This window comes from Gossypium arboreum, chromosome 6 (genome assembly GCF_025698485.1).
Source record: "Gossypium arboreum isolate Shixiya-1 chromosome 6, ASM2569848v2, whole genome shotgun sequence".
NCBI lineage: Eukaryota > Viridiplantae > Streptophyta > Magnoliopsida > Malvales > Malvaceae > Gossypium > Gossypium arboreum.
The window spans coordinates 74,324,339-74,331,219 of record NC_069075.1 but is presented as its reverse complement, the minus strand read 5'-3'; positions in this window follow the sequence as shown (position 1 = coordinate 74,331,219).

Here is a 6,881-nt window from a genome sequence, read left to right as displayed (position 1 = left end):
CCGGAAATCGAACACGAGGTGTTACCGAGCTTACTTCATTTATTTCCCTCTATTTATTTTTTTTTTGTTCCAGGCAAGCTGGCTAACTGTATCGTAGTCGCTTTAAAAATCATATCTTGAGTTCTGGAACTCGAAATCCAATTCCATAAATTTTATCCAAAACTAGACTCATATATCTATATGGGGGAATTTTTTTAGAATTTTTGGTTGGGCCAATTAGTACAGTTTATTCATTAAAGTCTCCCCTGTTTCAAGGTTCCACTACACTGACCTTTGTACCTTACGATTTAAAAATCTCCCTGTAAAGCGCTTCAATGCCTATGTCGTTTGTCTCTAATGAAACTAGACTCGATAAAGAATCTGTACATATAAGGCACGACCTCTAATTATCTCGATAAAATTTACGGTGAATTTTCTAAGTCGAAACAGGGGATCCAGAAATCGCTCTGGCCCTGTTTCACAAGAATTTAATTATCTCCTAACATACAGCTCATATGGTAGTTTCGTTTCTTCCATATGGAAATAGACTCATCAAGCTTCGATTACATAATTTATTCATTATTTAATTCCATTTCTACTATTTTTAGTGATTTTTCAATCTCACATCACTGCTGCTGTCAGCATCTGTTACTAAAGCAAACTATGCCTATTTCATGATTTTTCCTTGATCTAACTAATAATTCATCATACATATTACAAATTACGACCATGACTAGCCATGCCAAAGGTTAATCATCACCGAGCATCTCCCTACTACACTATTACCAAATCATGAATTTAACACCAAAAATAATCAGCCATGACATATGGCATAATAATCGAGTAGGCCTCAACAAATACTCAACCAAAACCGAATTACCAAGACTTGTGTCCAAACATCATAGAACCAAATCCAACCGAACATTATGCCATTTTCGCATGGCTAAAGTTTACATACCAAATTTCAACAAAACATAATAGCCTATACATGCCGAAATGTTCTCCTAGACCAACTAAAAAGAAGATACCAAAAGTTGCTAGCCGGTGTGATGACTTCGATGACGGTCCCGAGTACGCAAAAAGTCGAGTCCAAGAAACCTAAAATAGGTGACAAGCAAACACCGAATGAGTAGATAACTCAGTAAGTCATAAGCTTTACACTACCATCCATTAATAAAATTTTCACAAGAGGAAACAACAAAATGAGGCTAAGTACTCCATCCATACCGAACTATGCCATAGTTTCTTAGACCTTACGATTCAATCTCATTCCAAGTCCTACATTGACATTTCATACGCTATTCAATAGAGTAATTGAGGCATTTCCATACATCATTTTATTTTCGTTACAATCATACAACTAAACGAACTTTCACCTATTCCACGATGAACCTTATGTACGTGACTTCAATTATAATCATCACATAGGTTCAAAACTTACCACGCTCAACTCCAAATATAAACATAGCACCTATTAGCCATGAACTCAAGGTACTTACCCTTTCTGCTGTCCAAAATCAACTCGGTAAGGTCGCACCCTTAATGTAAATAATCTATAGAAAATACATAGTGGGTTCGCACACATAGTGCTTAATAATCAGCCACACACTTAGTGCCATATACTTTAAACTCGCACACTTAGTGCCATGCATTTCAAGCTCGCACACTTAGTGCCATGCATTTCAAGCTCGCACACTCAGTGCCAATCTCTCAACCGTGAACACTTATTGCCTGCACACTTAGTGCCGAAAACCAGCCACTCTATACGCTTCACTTCTTTTTTTTTTACATTCGACAATTTCATCGCTACATACATATACATTTGTATACATTTCACCTCATTAAACACAATTGCATAGGTATTACGATCGTTTAAATCAATACCAAATATATGCTTAATGACTTACCTTGTGTTGGGTAGAACGGTTCCCACTCGGCTATTCGATTGCTTTCTCCTTTCCTTTATCCGATTTAGTTCCCCTTTGCTCTTGAGCTTAATTTAACAATTAAATTGATTTAATCATTTTGAATATCAAAGAGAAATTCAAGGTACTCCACCCTTATTTTTAATAATAGGACCAACCATACACCTATAATAACATCCAATTCATTAATTATTTTAGCACACGCATGGCACATAAGGTTAACTAAAGCTACATTCACTTATAAGATAGCACCCTTAATGAGCTCATACCATGACTATACCTAACCGAATTCAAATAGAGAATTTAGTACAATTACACATTCTTACTAATGTATAATTCTAGCATGCTTTAATATTTTATACACCTCATTCGCCCTAACCATTCACTTAACTTATATGTACAAATTCCATCTCAAAATTAAGAGTTGCAACTACAATTAGGTTACAACAATGCCCATCAATGACCGAATGCTTAAGCACAACTATACTAAAAATTTATCCAACATCATTTTAATTTGCCCTTCACTATTTTTTTTCTAATCATCAAATACAAAGTGATTTACATATATATATTAAACCAACCTTGCTAGCACACAATATTCCTTAACCGAATGTCATAAACCCAAGCCACACATTTTGTTCATTAAGACCCTTCAATGACCACATTCGTACCCCCTTATGAACAAACCAATTTCAACCTTCAAGAAAAGTATATGTACCAAGAGCTTCAAACTACTTGGCCGAATATCAAACCTCCAAACAACCAAACTTAATCCATGGAATGAGTAGAACTTGAACTAATCACCTTATTTATACCTAAATTTCCAAGAATTTCAAAGTGCTTACCTCTTCCTAAGCATCATCCAAGCCGAATCATGAACAAAAGAATTCCTTTCTTCTTCCTCCCTCAAGTCACGGCAATGGAGAAGAAAGATGAGCATTCCTTCATTTTTTTCATTTTTACCTTCTTTTACTAACAATATTTTATCTCCAATAACCCAATTTCTTATTATAATATCTAATTAACATATATATTGCCCATCAACAATCCATCTTGGCCGGCCACTATAAAGGAATTGGGGAATTTGACATGCAAGTCCACCCTTGTGTCATCATGCATTAACAAGCCATTTAAAATTAGCCTATCATATTTCACCATGTGTAATATTGATCCCTATTTAATAATTTCTCATGCAATTGGCAAAATTAGAGAATGAAACTTTCACATACTCATGTACACACATAATAAGCATAGAATATAGCAATTAATTATTTTTATGACTCGGTTTTGTGGTCCCGAAACCACTTTCCGACTAGGGTCATATTAGGGCTGTCACATGTACGGTAAATTCAAAGAGCTGGGATAAGCTTTCTCGGAACGTCTTAACAGTGTTTCATCCCAAAGTTGAGCCACAAAAGCTACGATAGACTCTTTAAACACCTTGGCTCGAGCTCGAGTGACAGGACCTTGAGGTAGCATCATGGAGTCCTTGCTCGAGCTAGTTGTTGAGTGGGGCATGTTCGCATCACACACACACATGTGAAGGCATAGATAAGGGGCAATGAAGAAAGGAAGGGTCAACCTTGATTATAATTAGATGTATAATTGTTAGATTTTAAAAAATTATTGTAATCATTTTCATTAATGAATAAAAATACAATCTTTTTTGCTCACTTATTTTTATTATTTTATTATTTTTATTTTTATTTCATAACATGTTATTAACATGATATTTTTTTTATCATCTTCTAAGCTTTTATCTTTAAGTTCCATCTGAATTCCCATCTTTAGATATGTATTTGTTTCGAACCCACTCCCCCAAACTCTGGATTTTCCCTTAACCGCTTGCTTGAACTAAGATTTTAGACATTACATTTGAGAAAATATATAAAAAGTCTTTATATCTAGCATTCGAAACAAAAAAAACCCAACCAATTTTGAGGTGTAGGATTCAATCTTGCAACATTCGTAAATCAAAGGTGATCTTTACCATTGTTATTGTTTTACATCAATAAATATATAAAACTAATAGTCACTGCAAAGAAGGAAAAAAAGGATTCTCGTTGAACCCCATGTGATGGCCTGATAGTCAAGGGTGTTCACAGCCCCAGGTGTGGCTTGGGTTTGAGTCGCACTAGTTGCATTTGTTATTTGGGCTTTGCCTTGTTATTGTAATTCACAAAAAAAAAAAAAAAGGATTCTCGTTACTACCATCAAAACTTACCACCAACATTTTACCACTTGATTGATACAACTTTAACATTATTTGTGAAAAAACTATAGAAGGCAATCAAATCTAGACTTCAAAAAAAAAAATCTCAAATCAGATTTATTCTCTAAGGTCATAGACGTAATATGTAGGGATTTCCAAGAAGATTTTCTTTTAAATATTTTATTTTTAAATTTACTTTAATTTTAATTTGTGATTAATTATGATTGATTTGATTTACTTATTTTATTTTTATTTTTCAAGGATGGTGAAAGATTTTATCTCAGAATTGATTTGGTTCTCGATCTTGGTTTTATCGGGTAAATTTTAAATTGGTAAAGAGGTTCGGCCTTTTCTTAATTGAGGTATCAATATGATTATTAGTTGTTTTAAATATGATCAAATTATTAAGTTGGATTATTAAACATTGATGAGTTCATAAGGTTTATTAATGAACCTTTATAGTATATTATTTTCAAATATTGTTTACGTCTTATAATATTTGAAAAAAATTAATGTTGTATAGTAATATTCTTTTAATATTTTAAAAAAATGGGTTTTAGTAAAAATATATTAATACCATACTTTATATTCGAGTTCATCTAGTAATTTTTGTTTGGATTATCTCAAAAAAATTCTTTTTTGTGATATCCCAAATTAGGGCCTAAACAGAATAATGGTTTCGAAACCACAATTCTAAAGTAGAAAAATTTATTCCGATTAATTTTTATAATTTATTGAGTGATTAGATGCATGTGTTAGAATATCGATAGAAAATTTCATGAATTGCATGTCTAATTTGCCTATTAGGACTTAATTGCAAAAGTTGATAAATATGAGTTCTAGATGTTAAAGGATTTAATTGAAGAGCCTAATTGAAGTATAGGTCCTTAAATGGTAATTATACCATTAGGTTTTCATGGACAAAAGTGGACATACATAGGTAGAAATAACCAAAGTTTTTAATGAAAGGATTTTAGTCATTTGGTAATTAAAAGACTATAAAAAGGAAAAATATGGCAAAATATGTCCATCTTCTTCATTAGAACGAAATTTCAAGGGTTCTCCATAGCTAGGGTTTGTTTCAAGCTTCCAAGCTCCATAGTAAGTGATTCCAAGCCCCGTTTTTAATGTTCTTTACGTTTTTAGAGTCCCGATAACTTGATTTAGCTTATTCTAGCAATAATTTAACCTAGGGTTTATATTTGGAAAAATACCCATAGGTGAAATGTGTTTATTTTGATTTTTTATGGTAGAATATGAAGTTTTAAATTGTGTTAAACAACTTTTGCTAAATGATTTTACGTGAAAACGAGTAAAATGACAAAATCGGTAAAAATACCTAATGTTTATAACTACATGTTAGAGTGAGAATTTGATGTTGCCATATAAGGGATAAATGATCAGCATGTCATAAAACATAAAAATTTTGGAGAAAATTTTAATTTTTGAGCTTTGGAGCAAAAGTGTAAATATGCAAAAGTTTAGGGGCAAAATTGTAATTTTTCCAAAGTTAGAGTTAAGGACTATTTTGATAAATGTGAGTATTAAATCAGCTAAATGTGTTATTTTAGACTAAGAAAGATGTGGAATCGACCTTGAACGGGGAAAGGAAAAGATTGTGGACTAAATTGCAAAATTTCTTTATTTTGTACCAAGGTAAGTTCTGGTGTAAATGTAGTAACATAATTGTCATTTAAAGTAATTTAATGTTATTTATATGATATGATGATTTATATCATGAAATATTATGCTTTGTGGTTATTATTGAGTAATATGCAAATTATGTGTGCTACTTGTTAAATATGAATTGCTACCGAGTATCGGTTTCGATATTCCGTGGAAGACGGCAAAGATGTGTGATCGAGGAAAAAGCCTATTTGAACCTTGGGACTAGATTATAATACAAGTGACATGTCACTAAGATATTTGAGTTCTGAGCTTGTTGAGTTGAGTCCGAGTTCACTTATGGATGCGAACGCCCGAGCTTGTTGAGTTGATTCTGAGTTCACTTAATGGGCGGGTTACATGGTACTTGGCTACATAATTTCCGCAGGCTATTGAGTTTGTCTAGCTGCGGGTATGACACTTATGTGCATGAAATCCGTGTATTCGAATCATATTCCGATGTGTTCAACGGGTAAATCTTAAGTGGATAAGGTGAGTACCTAAAACGAAGGTGACATGTTGGTAAGTGTGGTGAATGAGAAAATTTGTACAGGTATGTACTTAACCCTTGGGTTGAGACTTCAATATAACAATAATATGGTAGGATCATGAATAAGAAATATGATATGAATGCTTTGGTGATATTATGCAAATGTGGATTTCGTATTATTGCATGGTTATGTTACTTGCTATTTACATGTGAACTTACTAAGCAATTATGCTTACTCCCTCCTCTCTATTCTTTGTAGTTTTGTCAAGCCAGCTAGGAGATTGGGAACGGTCGGAGGCGCGCTCACACTATCAACTAACTATTTCGGTATAATGACTTGTATATTTTAGGAATATGGCATGTATAGCATTATAATCATTTTGTGTATATAATATATGGCTCATGGATGGCATGGAAACATTTGAGAATTATTAGCTATTGGAGTGGCTAATCAAGATTATATTTGATAATGCGTATGCTTTATGTGCTAACTAATCTATGGAAATCCATAAAATGGTGAAATTGGCTATAAAACAGAATCACACAACAGCAGTGACGTGAGTTTGAAGAATAACTAAAAATAGTAGAGATAGAATTAGATGATAAATAA